Genomic DNA, 12454 nt, shown 5'->3' with positions numbered 1-12454 from the left:
ACCTTTGTGTGGGGAGGAATTGGAGTTGTTGGTTTTTTGTTTTTTTTTTAAATGCATGTGTGTGTGTGTATAAAATACTTGGGCCAGAAACCCTCAAAAGAACTGAAAAAATGAATATATACAACCAAACCAATCTATTCCCAACTCTACAATATTTACACTTCGCTCTAATACACAGAACAGTGTGTAGAGTCCTTTCCAGACATTTGAGCTATACTGTCCATAGTTCTTCTATATACACACAAAGGGATTTAATGCTTTGTAATCAAGCTGCTCAAGAAAAATGTTGTCTTTATATTCACTGGGGATGACTGTAATAAATTAAAATGGCTTCCCATTAGCCCTCTGTACTTAACTGAACCACTTAAAATTACTTTGGACTTTGCCCTCATCTGACCTCTTCACCTCCGCTCAGGCATTACTGCTGCTAGGAACATAGCAGCAGTGGTCCGAGAGCCTCAGTTTTGTGAGTGAAGTTACAAATCATTTCAGAGCTGGAAACAGAGCACCCAGCACGAAGTGACTTCTGAGTCACAAAGAAACATTTAGCAGCTTTAAATGTTCAGACACATTTCTCTTAGGCATCCTATTTGTGGACAGTCATGGTCATTCTAGATATCTCACGGATAGAGGAACCCAGTAGTGGCAAAATCCTGTACAAATTCCTTTGTTCTCTTTGTAAGGATACATGTGCAAAATGAAGATAATAGGCCTATTAACAAAGTGCACCTTTTTATGGCAAAAATTGTTTCACCCTATAGGGACAAAATCACCAAGTTACACACTTGCCTGACTGGTGCATAACTTCACATATGTATAGTTTTTATTGAAATTTATTTAAACAAGCATATAAAAAACCATCATTCATCTGTGTGTGATAGGAAGGATGTAATTTTGTCATATGGTGAAGAAGTCTATGATACCTATTTTATCACATATTCTACTCTCCATTTTCTGCTGGATACCAGACTAACATGCCATATACATATTGATTCAGAAGTAGTTGCACATGAATAAAGCTGAAGCTCTCTGCAACCACAAACAGGAATCAAGGCTAACATGACACAGAATATGTACAGTTGTTTTGGATTATCATTTTACTTCAGATACAGACCTGTAAGCCATGTAGAGATGAAAAGCAATTAAACCCCTTTCCCAGTCCCTTGAGCCATCCTGGCTGTCTCTCTCTCCTCCTTATACTCTTATTTCTCAATGGAATAACCATTTTGTTATTTACATAGAACAAAACTAAGGTTGAGCTTTGAAAATGGTCCTAGAATATTTGACATGGTAACGAGAGCATCTAGGACAGCAGTTGTCATGATCTGAGACAGTGTCAGTGGGACATCCGAGTCTGCAGAGCAATAAATAAGGCCCAAGATGCTGTGGTAGGGCCGGAGGAGACCACTTCGAGAATAGATGTGGAGAAACAGCTGAGGTCAGCCCAGTTGCCAACTTTCCAATTTCTGAAAACCGGAGGCTACAGCAGGAGCACTAGAACCTCCCCCCACCCTGCCTCTTTCTCCCAAGGCTTGACCCCCTACTCATGCTTCTCCTCCCCTGACTAGCTCCTTTCCCCCTCCCCAGTCCCTCAATCTTCTCCTCTACTCTTCCTCCCCTCCCCACACCCCAGCTGGACTTCCTGTGCTCTGGGTCTGTGATGGAGCTGCAGCCCCTGACACGGAGTCTGTCTGCCCATGAGATGCAGGTAGGAGGCAGCCCTAGCTGAGCAGGGGCTGGCATGGATTGATGACCTGGTGCCACCCCAACCCCCCTTCTCTCACCCACCCCACGCTAACTGGACTTTTGGTGTCTGGTCAGTACATCTGACCAAACGCTGTACAGATTCTCTTTCAACCGGACTTTCCGTTTGAAAAGCAGACACCTGGCACCCTGCCTAGTAGGGTCCCTTGGAGTATCCCAATAAAAATATTAAATGGGGTGTGTGTGTGTCGGGGGGAGAAACAATGGAATAGGGGAGGAAAGGTGATTATGAAAAATCAAGTTGTTTAAAACTATTGGTTTCATCTCAAAGATCTGACCAGATAAACCTGTTGTCTGTAGCCTGGGTAAGGATGCTGTGCAGTTTCAGAATTATGCTTTGCACAGTAGCTAAAATATGGGAGATCCTGTTTGCATCTGGCTGTTGAGCCAGCGCCCAGTTAACATCCCACTGCTGGGAGCTGTCCCCTGAAATGATATCACTTGAATTGAATAAGTCACTCGGGTCATGCTGTGCAGCTCTTGGTGTTTCCCCAGACACGAAACAAACTAGTCTTACACACCTGCTCCCAGAAAGCATTCTTTAAGATTGCACACTTCACTATTCACACAGAATGTGGTACATTTTATAGACAGCAAGTGGATAAGATTCCAAAACCCCCCCAAACTTGTATTACAGAGGCTATTAAACAAGCCAGACATGGATCTGAGCACACCCTTCAGGAAAAACACTCTTGTGAGAAAGTGACAAGAGAAGATTAAATTTAAACTGCACTCAGGCAAAACATTTTACTGTAGTCTAGTTTTCTAGGAATGAAGCCCTGGAAAAGGACTGTGCGACCCAGAAAAGAAAAGGTTTCAGAAGTTTTCTAGAATTCCCTAATCCCCTCTCCTCATTTATAGGTTCAAAGCTTCAGTGTCTTCTTCACAGCGTTAAGGATATCCAGTCAGAGAACAGAAATAACACCGTGTGCCTCATGACCAAGCACACAGCTCATATTCTGAGTTGTTAATTCTACAGTTAAAGACAACTCAGCCTGAATAAATTTGAATGAATAAATAAATGAGGAAACTGCAGTCTGCCTGTGGATATTTCACAGGAAGGTAAATGTATTAAATATTTGCTCAGAGCCATTAACTCTTAAAGCTAAGGCCAACAACCCAGCATCATGGGCATTTTCTAGTCAAGAGGAAACCAAGGCTAAGATAACATTGAGTGCTACAGCTTGGGTCTATGGTGCCTTGGCAGAATGGTGTGAGGTGGATAGGGGAATTTGCACAGAATGTGCCTGAAAGACATGACAAGGCATTTGAAACTGTTTTTGGAGTCAGTATTAACATACGATGGGGCTGCAGAAGCATGACTGCAGGAGGTTGATGGGAGGAGGGGAACCATGGTACCTAGCATTTTAAAGTTTCTTTCAAGATGCTAGTACTTTCACGCACTCACTTTAAATACTGAGAGGATACCAAGTAAAGCAATTACCCAGAAAGTCTGGTAGACATTCCAAGAGAAACTCTGGGTTGAATGTATGTGTAAGTATAAGAGTTCAGAAACTGACCCGTTTGTTTGTGTGTGTGATATGATGCAGAGACCAGAACATATTATTTCTAATAATTGCAGGAAAGTTCACCCCAAAACACTCACTTGTGAGAGGGCCATCTCTGGCATTTCATAAATCAGACAGCTGCTAATGGTGCTGTTTGGAGACGAACATCATTAGCAAGTTAATAATTTTCAGGACTCTGCTGTAATAATTTTATGGCTTTTAGGATGAAAGACAGTCTATGCTCCCTCTGCTATACCGAATCCATCACAGAAGGAGTGCAGGGGAAATGAAGAGAGGAAACCAGATCTTATCCTTCATATTGCCTCAGTATTGTTCTTGACTGCAATCTTTTTTTTAAAAAAGTAAAGTAACAGCTGAAGCTCTCTGCTGCTTGGCTCAATCAGCCATTTCTGAAGCCGTCAGACTAGGAGGAGGGATACTATTATTTGGCTCAGACTGACTTTTGTTTGTTTGCAGATCTTAACCTGGACACAGTGTACGTTCACTGCTGGTGCTTCAATAATCTTCAAAATTTGTAACATCTTGGGCAAGATCACCAGTTGCAGAATATTAAAGTTCACAAAACTACATTAAAATATTAAAGAGCAGAGATGCAAGGCTGAGCGTGAACAGCAGAGATATCTACTTTTGGATGAGAATTAAATTTGAGGTAATTGTGGAAAGAACTGTGGGCTTACCCACAAGAGTCATCCCAGTGTCTTTCCCAAATTCAGGATAATTACATTCAGCCTATCTAGATTCCCCCTGGAGTTTTAGTTGGACATTGAATTTTGTCTCAGTTGTTCTTAGATCTGAAGATGTTGCAGCGTGCAGTGTTAAAATGAGGGGACAGTTCTGCTCCAGAAGTTGCTGAGTTCAAGTGTGACCCCCTATATATAGGTTTATAGTGTATATAAAATGTTTTGGGGTGTTGCTGGGTGAAAGGTGCTATATAAATAGAAATGAGTTTACATTGCTTCCCTTCTTGTGTAACTCCTTAGTAGTTTTATAAGCAGTACAGGCACAGACAAAGTACAAATGTTTAACTCTCTTGCAGGGATTAAGTTGCCTTGTTTCACTCATGGTTTACAGAAGCATTTCACTTTGTTTGTTCTTTTCAGTGCTGCAACACAGTTTGTGGTTCAACCAGAGGGATGGATAGTGAGATTCAGTCTCATATCCACATATGGGATAAAGTGATTTGTAATTGACTAGACCTACACTTGGATTTTCCCTTGACAGGTCCTTTTGCTTAATCATAATTAATCCTTCCACTAAAACAATTCAGTTAACTTAGTAATGAGTAGTCAGGTGGTATTTCAAGTGCTGCCATGTATTGCATTAGCTCAGAGACCACCAAATACACATTTATGTTTTGGATGAGTCACACAGCTCCATAAACCCACTGCATAAATCTGCTTCAAGCCAGCTGTTAGCTTAGTTTCTTCAGTTCTCATGATGTACCAGTGGATCCCTGTCACTTACAAACTTAAACTGGTTTTAGTGCTTTGTATAGCAATGGTATCATTTTATAGAGCAGGATTAGAATTGTATTGCATTGTGCTTAATAAATGAGTTAAAAATATCCATGACTCTGCTTCTTTTATGGAAAAAACACTGATCTTAAGTTTTTGGCGTAGGAAAATTTAAGTGTCCTCAGCATCAAACTATTCTTTTTAAAATCAGATTCCTGATTATAATTGCACATCATCAAGGTAGGTGTGAGCATTTCAAAGCAAATGGACCACATGGCTAGTGACCAAGCAGTACATGGTAGAGTAGGAGGACAGAGAAATGCAGCTATTGCTGCTTTGGGTAGGTTTTATGTTATGTAAATAAACTGTTGTTCTGTTTTGTTTTTTCAAGGTATGTCAAGGTCTATGTGCCACCCATAATGATAAATGCGCAGACATGCCACAATGTTGAATTATAATTAGGGAGAGGTCTTAAAGAGGGAGATGGTTAAAACCATCTCTGTATAATTGTAGTCAGATTAGGGTTTTCTGCTTCCCTCTGACAGCACGCTTTAGGGAAAGGATTCCCCAGCCCAGAATTAGGGGGGAGCAAGAAGGTCTTTTGTTAATAGAGTTGTTTGGGTTGGAAAGGCTTCGTGTGGGAATCCTTATTGTCTCTCTCAGTATTTTGAAACATGTGCCTCCAATGTTATTCATTAACATTCAGGAATTATGCCAGGAACCAAACCCAGGATTTCAAGATGTCACTTGAGACCCAGTACCAGAAGCTCACATTAAATGGAACCAGTTCCCTAGTTCTAGCATCTGGATTCCAAACCTAAATAAGCAACTATGAAATGAATGCATCATTCGCTAGACTCCCAGGGAATAAGAAACCTACAGACAGACCTACATAATCTTCCTGCTACCAGCATGTAAGACTAGCAGCTGGCCTAGGGGTTAAAACATTGGTTATGCTTAATATTTAGGCTTGGCAGAATTTGATATTTTAAAATTTTTACAGATAATATCCATGTTTATTTTTAAGGTTTTTTCCCCCCCAATTTATTTACATTTTCAGAGTTGCAGGAAAATATTTAATGACTGTAGATGTTGAGATGCACAAAGTTTTATAACCAGTAAAACACAAAATATATAAAGTAAATATCCTTGTCAGACTCTACTAGGTTCTTAAGCAGCCCTTCTCTTACTTTGCCTATGTGTAAATTTAGAATGATGGGGAAAAAAAATTGTTGGTTTGTGTGTGTACAATGAAATTGATGTTTCCCAGCATTTACTGAGTTTTAAAAAAAACAACACTAATTCTAAGTCTATTAATTTTCAACATGGAAAGAAATTTACTGATGCTGGAAAATGCACAGCGTTTCTAAGGTCAATTCTGGACACATCAGATCAGAATGGTTGGGAAAGCAGACTACGAAAGCCACATGGAGATTTGAGAGGAAAATTTTGCAGTTATGAGTGGCGGCAGAGGAGACGGGAATGCAGTCTAGTGGACTAAGATAGGAGCTAGGAACTCCTGAATTTATAATCTTTCTCTGCCTCCGTGTGTCTCTTAGGCAGACAGATTTGGAGTATGCCCCTCCATCTGTAAAGACATAATAAGGCACAGACACAAATGGACAGTCACCATGAAAATGCTATTGGTTTTGAGACCCTTCATCTACAGTCTAAAGAAAAGTTACATTTCTAGTGGCACATGGTGCAAACTTCCCCTCATAATAGCCAAGGAGAAATTAGTTTGCATTTATCTGTTCATTCACGTTTCCCACTGAATATAAAGGATGAGGCTTTTTCTGAAATAATTTGACTGGACACTAGAGAGCTGCCATTTTGCTGTACTTGCAATTCAAGAAAACTCTTTGCAACTACTTTGGAGTCTTGTGAATGAAGCTGTCTTTTGGGGATTTTGAATCCCTTCAGCCTTGTGTTTGCAAGTGATGGCTGACCCCAGATATCTTGCATCTTGGATCCCTGACAGGTAAGCTACAGCAGGCCTCACAGGTGATGAGCTTCATTGCCAAAAATGATGTTGAAAGCTGAAAAAGTGTTTCCAAGGATTGCTGTTACATTGATTGGTAGTTGGGGGGAATCTTTGAAGAACCAGAAATGGGCTTTGAGATGAGGATTCTTTCATTGTAGCTGTAAATGTAACCTCTAAAGCGGGGGTGGGCAAACTTTTTGGCCCGAGGGCAACATCAGGGTGCGAAACTGTATGGCGGGCTGGGTAGGGAAGGCTGTGCCTCCTGAAACAGACTGGCCCCCATCCACCCCCTCCCACTTCCTGTCCCCTGACTGCCCCCCTCAGAACCTTCGCCCCATCCAACCCTCCCCCACTCCTTGTCCCCTGACCGCCCCCTCCTGGGACCCCATCCCTAACCACCCCCCTATTCAACCACCCTGTTCCCCATCCCTTGACTGCCCCAACCCCTATCCACACCCCCACCTCTTGGGACCCCAACCCCCCATTCCCCATCCCCTGACTACCCCACCCCCTGACAGGCCCCCCGGGACTCCCATGCCTATCCAAACCCCACCCATTCCCCATCCCCTGACCATCACCCGCAGGACCTCCACCCCATTCAACCACACCCTGCTCCCTGTCCCCTAACTGCCCCCCCCAGAATCCCCTGCCCCTTATCCAACTCATCCCCGCCCCTTTACCATGCCGCTCAGAGCGGCAGGAGCTCGCAGCCCTGCTGCCTGATGAGAGCCAGTTGCGTGGCAGCGTGGGGACAGTAGGGAGGGGCTGGCTGGGGGCTAGCCTTCCGGGCCAGGAGCTCAAGGGCTGGGTAGGATGGTCCCGCAGGGCCAGATGTGGCCCGCAGGGCCAGATGTGGCCCGCAGGCTGTAGTTTGCCCACCTCTGCTCTAAAGCCTGGGTTCTCAACTTTTCTTTCTGGCCCCCCAATACATGCTATAAAAACCTCCATGGTCCACCTGTGCTACAACAAAGTGTTTTTCTGCATATAAACGCCAGTGCCAGTGTTAGGAGATAGCAAGCAGGGCATTTGCCCAGGGCCCCATGCCACAGGGGGCCCCACAAAGCTAAGTTACTCAGGCTTTGGCTTCAGCCCCAGGTGACGGGGGATCAGGGCCCCCAGATTCAGCCTTGCACAGTGGGGCTCTGGCTTTCTGCCCTGGGTCCCAGTGAGTCTAATGCCAGCCCTGCTTGATGGACCCCCCTGAAATGTACTCACGGGCCCCCACCCCCCTGGTTGAGAACTGCTGCTCTAAAGGTAAACATTTATAGTCATTATTTGAAATTTTGCATACGACTAGGTCTGATAGTTGTGCTTTGTGAGTTTATTAGAGTCAACGGAAGGAGTTAGGATGCATATACCAGCTGATATAAGTCAATTTGTTTAAAACAAATTCTGCTTGCCCATGGAAATGCCCTGCAAGTATGTGCCGACTCATGCTGTAAAGGAGTTTTTATTGTGCTTATGTATTCCTACAAGCAATAGCTGCCTGCAAGGATTATTCCTGCAACAAGTACAAACAAAGCAGCACGGGAGGGTTTCATAGTTACCGTTGAGGATCAGACGGACATGTGCATGAGCCTGAGCCTCAATACCTAGGACCTGCTTTGGAACGTGCCTGCAAGGCTCTGGTACTCTGGCTTTGATGGTAGCCCACATTCAGTGTGGAAAGCCTTCTGTACCACGGTCCCCCATGTCTGACTTGTGCCCATCTCCACGAGGCAGCCAGAATTTGAGCCCTTAGGAGCTAACATGAGAATTGGGGCTTTCATTCTAGGGGTCCTGCTGCAAATGTAGAATAAATAACTTTCATTCACTAGTAATCAGATGGCAGTCTGGTTGTGTGAAATAAACTGGTGGCATCAGTCCTGTGCCAAGCAGATGTCCACATCACAAAAAACACCAACCCAGGCCCCTGCAATGAGCATGGAAAATAAATCCCCCTCCTTCTCCATTTAGGTCAGGGATAAGACATACTGGAGAGCAGACTGGAAGACTTGCACTATTATTGTCAGTCCGAAAGATGCTATATGGATTTTTAAAAGGACATCAGTCTCCATTGGTTCAGCACCATCCAGTAGTACTAAACGCCCTTGTAAAGAACGCCTGAAAAGAGCAACTAATTCAGACCTCTGCGTTCTCTTTGTTCCATACAAATCTGTATTTTCTTTGAGTAAATGCAATCCACTGTCAATTGTGATTCTGCACAAAGGTTTGGTTGGCTGACGGCCAGCTAGAGGCTTTCTGTAGTTTCAGTTTGGTGTGGAAGTGAGTGAATACCTGCTGCCAAAAGGATGGTTTTCCTATGCTCTAGACTTCACCAGTGACCTATATTATAGTAACACCCTTGTCAAAGAAACCTAGCAGCTGGTAATAAAACTCCTTAGGCTAAGTGGCTAAACTGCCAGCACCTTGTCTGTTACTGTAATTGAGAGCTGTAGCCCCTTCAAACATCATTTTGGTTACTGCTCTGCGTTCTGTTTGTAAGATGCATTGTACTGCAACTGCTGCAAAAGGCCAACATCATGGGAAAGATGGAAAAAGGAGTAAGAAGGCTATTTAAACGCAATTCTTACAGAAAACAACCAGTTCAGGTGTTTGTATTCCTGTAATTTTTGGTAGGTGATTCAGATCCTGTTTGATTTCGTTTCATAATACCTTCCAGAAGCACCATTCTTTATCAGAACTGACTTTACAGAGAGGAATAGGCTCATGTGAGAGAACTGTGCCAGCCTGGAATATGTTGTTGGTTTTTCTAGGTTTGTCCTCTCCTTTTTGGGTCTTGCTGAGTTTTGGCATTTCAGTGGTTAGGGCAGTAGCGTTACTGCAGACTGCGTCACAAGAGCTCGCTCTCAGCGATGAGTCCTGCCTATGTTGAGAATGAATTCAAAGCTCACTGCTTCCTGATTCTGCTCTCACCAACACCTGCTTAAGGTCATGTCAACACTACTACTTATGTCGGTTTAACTTATGTCACCCAGGGGGTGTGAGAAAACACACACACACCCCTGAGCAACGTAAGTTACACTGACATAAGTGGCAGCATGCATAGTGCTATGTTGATGGGAGAGCCCTCTCCTACTAGGATAGGACATCGGTACAGCTGTGCTGCCATAAGGTCTCTAATGTAGACATAGCAAATGAAATAACTTGTTCGGCTGCTGCTCCAGAGACTGATGTGAGATCAGTACAAGGCCCATCAGAGATGCAGCGTGAATCAAACTGCTTCCAGTGAGTCACTATGGGAGGTACAGCACGAGGGGAAGCTATTGGTCTAATGGAGCTTCCCTCCTCCCCCCAACACAGAGCTGTGTTATGCTCTGCTTGTGTCTGCTTACACACCATGTGCGTGCTTACAAAGGGAAAAAATAGTGCATTGTCTTCCCACCTCCCACTACGGATCAAGGCATCCCGTTGTAATGCCAGGTGACCATCACCCAACTCATGCTCCAGAATTCTGCCACTGAAAATACTGACAGTAATAAATATTTATTTTTGCATGGCTACATATTCTCAACAAGACATTCACTTAAGTAATGAAGTTCTGATTTAAAAATAAGAATGGTTAGAGGCTCATGATTAGGGCTGCAGGTTTGTCATGGTGACAAAAGTCATGGATACTGTGACTTCCATTCCTAAAGACTCTAGGTGGGTCACTCAACTGGCCTGGTGAGGATGGGAGGCCCCTGTGGGAGAGGGGGTTGGAGAGCAAGCCCACCATGCACTCATCCTGTAGAGGCAACTCCTGTGTGGCTGGGCCTGGCTCCCTACTCCAGGCATTGCCACCTGGTGCATGGGGTTGCAGCATTGCTCAGGTTTGGCTCTGCCAACACTCTGTGGGGCACAGGAGCCATTACTGCCAATGCTGAAGTGAGTGCAGGCAGGCTTGCTCTCAACCCTGGGACCAAGCAGCTGTCACTGTGGGGAGAGTGTGGGGCAGGCTTGCTTTCCAGCCCCACCCTGCCACCCCAAGGGTCTCCCCTTCTCACCAAGCTGGGATTAGAGTTGTGGTGGTGGGGTGGAGGGTGTTGCTGTGGGTGGTCACTTCCCCCTTAGCAGGGTGAGGAGGTGCTGGCAGTGTAGCAGGATGACTGTCTATTAGGATTTTGAAGAGTTTAATGTCTCTCAGAGCATTTTGTGTTTAAGTCAATAGTCATGGTGCAGTCATTAAACCTGTGACTTTTACTAAAGTTACCATGACTGCTTCACTCTTTTGATAAAAATGCCATGACAAATCTGCAGCCCAACTGAATTTTCTGTGAAGTTACAAGCCTGATGAGCATGCAATACGGGCAACTATGCATGCCTAAACTGTGTGTGCAAATGGACAGCTAAAGACCCAACATTAATTTGTGCACACAATTCCACTCAAGTGTGCAAATTAGGCAAGTGATTTTTGCATATATGGTTCTAATTTATCACAACAATTCTGAGGTAGGGCATATGCAAATTGAGGAAGAAGTGATTAAATTACTTATACAGGGCCACTGAGTTGGTGCAGAGCTGCGCATAGAACTTTGGCGTTGTTCTGCCAGAGAACATCTCTGCTGTAACCTCTTGGTAACGTGTCCCTCCCATGACTTCTGGTAACCAAGTAGTTTTCTGTCTGGCCCAGGGGATGGAGACCACAGGGAAGTTTTTATTATTAAAAAAAAAAGAAAGAAAAGAGGGTGGTGCACTCTCCAACTCAAAGACCACATGCTCTCTTCAAATAAATAAGAAAGGTTGTGGCAGAGAAACGTTGGAGGTTCATAGTGTGGATTTATTAGAAGTTTAAACATTTTTCCACGGTATTCAGCTGAATCCAAACTGGTGCCCTGACAAAGCCAATACACAAGATACGGAGACATAATCTCATTGAATTTCAGGAAACACTAGGAGATGAATGAGTCCTTGCCCACTTACAGTAAAAGTACTATTTTGTTCTCTGAATTAGATATATTGAGACTGGGATTCATGGGTCTTAGTGAAGATCAAATATTTTAAATCAAAACAGTGAAAGAAAATTTGAATGGCTTCAGGGCTTGTCATTCAGGGATAGATTAATGTTAGCTCCAGGACTTGCACTCTGAGGGAGCTGCTAGGTTATTGAGTAGTATATGGTACTAGTTGTATCCAAATTGGACTTAATGGCCATTGCTATGAAATAGCATACAAAGAGCTTTGGCCCCTCAGGGTCATGACTAAGGATGTTCAAAGCAGGGAGAGAATGAAATGTAAGGCAAGGCAATAGGTCTGTCCAGTTTGAATGGACATGGTACCAGATTTTCTAAGCACTAAATCCATGATTCCCCACAGACCAATCTACATTTTGTGCCCTCAATATTACAGTAATCCTTAGCACTAAAACAGCAATTTCATTCAAAACATTTACAAAGATGGGTGGAAGATTGTGCCCATTTTACAGGCAGGGAAAATGAGGCACAGAGAGGCTAAATGACTTGACCAAGGTTACACAGCAAGTTATCTGCAGAACCAGGATGGGGTCCAGGTTTCTTGACTGTCAGTGGAATGGGCTTCTTCAGTCTTGAAGTGGGAGGAAAGAATCCTTCCAAACAAAGGACAAATAGCCTGCAGGAGAATCGCCCTGCCTGCCATACCATCCTCAAACTATGAAAAGGACTTTACCTTCTACTGCTCTCATGAACATGCTTAATCAGGAATTACTCAATGTGTTTTAATCACAAGTTCTGATTTAGTGGTGCTTTAACAAAGATCACAGCAAG

At 43.7% G+C, this 12454-nt stretch overlaps 1 protein-coding gene across 6 annotated transcripts in view; it reads left to right on the top strand.

Annotated features, from left to right (window-relative positions):
• Positions 1-12454, top strand: part of EYA2 (EYA transcriptional coactivator and phosphatase 2) — a 154983-nt gene that overhangs the window by 23014 nt on the left and 119515 nt on the right. The window contains exon 1 of one of the 6 annotated variants that reach the window (XM_078848176.1): positions 3207-3942. The exons of the other annotated variants lie outside the window; for them this stretch is intronic. The gene's annotated coding sequence lies outside the window, so the exon portion shown is untranslated. Of the gene's footprint in view, positions 1-3206; positions 3943-12454 lie in introns of those variants that run through there. 6 annotated transcript variants of the gene reach the window in all.

Source organism: Lepidochelys kempii, chromosome 13 (genome assembly GCF_965140285.1).
Source record: "Lepidochelys kempii isolate rLepKem1 chromosome 13, rLepKem1.hap1, whole genome shotgun sequence".
In the NCBI taxonomy this organism is placed as follows: Eukaryota; Metazoa; Chordata; order Testudines; family Cheloniidae; genus Lepidochelys; species Lepidochelys kempii.
The sequence above is the reverse complement of the archived record's forward strand: the minus strand, read 5'-3'. Positions and strand labels throughout refer to the sequence as shown.